Source organism: Orycteropus afer, unplaced genomic scaffold (assembly GCF_000298275.1).
Source record: "Orycteropus afer afer isolate SDZICR_OR568_19922 unplaced genomic scaffold, OryAfe1.0 scaffold00337, whole genome shotgun sequence".
Taxonomy (NCBI): Eukaryota; Metazoa; Chordata; class Mammalia; order Tubulidentata; family Orycteropodidae; genus Orycteropus; species Orycteropus afer.
The window spans coordinates 1,449,985-1,451,234 of record NW_006921924.1 but is presented as its reverse complement, the minus strand read 5'-3'; the positions used below and the strand labels follow the sequence as shown (position 1 = coordinate 1,451,234).

The 1,250-nt window shown below is 41.4% G+C and overlaps 1 pseudogene; it reads right to left on the bottom strand.

Moving 5' to 3' along the window:
• Nucleotides 1-444, bottom strand: part of LOC122151233 — a 48,997-nt pseudogene extending 48,553 nt beyond the window's left edge.
• Nucleotides 445-1,250: the final 806 nt, after the last annotated feature.

Here is a 1,250-nt window from a genome sequence, read left to right as displayed (position 1 = left end):
TGAATGCATTCCTGCCAGAGTGCCTCATCTTCTGGTACTATATCAAACAATGTTTCACTGCTACTCATAAAGTTTTCTAGTAATATATCGGACGGGGTTTCACTGCTATTCATAAGGTTTTCATTGGCCAATTTTTTCAGAAGTGGATGGCCTCGTTCTTCTTCAAGACTTGAGTTGTGATACTGATGTATTCTGTGGACGAGATATTGAATGATGCAGGAAACATCAAAAGAAGATGGAAGGGACACACAGAGTCACTGTACAGAAAAGAATTGGTTGACATTCAGCCATTTCAGGAAGTAGCATATGATCAAGAGCTGGTGGTAATAAAGGAAGGAAGCCCAAGCTGCACTGAAGGAATTGGCAAAAAACAAAGATCCAAGATTTGGTCCGTAACTTGAATGAGTTTACAATTTAACCAAGTTCACATCAAGTAATACGCATGTCGTGGGAATTTTCTAAGGAGATTAAAACCTCCTCCTGAGTAGGTAGTATCAGTCTGAAAAACGTTCCTGGAGGCATAGGCAGAGACATGAATGTTCATTCAGAACAGAAACAAAGAGCTATAAGGAGAGAAAGGATTTTAAAGATAAAGCATACTTACAAACTTAGCTAGCAATTCATGGTCCAGCAGTGGCGGGCCAGAGTGGATCCAAGATGACCACTAACCCCCTTCCACTTTGCAAGGGTACTTATACCTGAGTTTGAGGAATTGGGGATGGGGAGCTACATGACTGGGAGTAGAGGGCTACATGACATGGTGGTGCTGGCCCCGATTGGGATGGGGCCCTTGGCAGTGCCTTACGACCACTGCCTGTGTATGCTTTGATAAGATGCTGCTGATTAGCAAGTTTTATTGCTTAAAACTATTTTAAGGATGAGTTAATATGTTACAATGATGGTGATTAATACTTGACAGGGGATCAAAGGGATATGTGACAAAAAGAGAAATGGTGACAAGAAGGGAAATGGTTTGTAGTTCTTACAAGCATAGCTAAACCAGATGGAATCTGAGAGCCATTTTGGGGGGTTGCAGTCACTGACCATACAACACAGTATGTAAGTAAACACAAATAATATTCTTAGGATAAACAGAGTGCTTTGAAGTAAATGACATTGCATAGGTGTGCTATTAGTTGCCATTGAGTTGGTTCCAATTCATAGTGACCCTGTGTACAACAGAACGAAACACTGCCTGGTCCTGCACCATTCTTACAATCCTTGCTATGTTTGAGCCCATCATATCCACT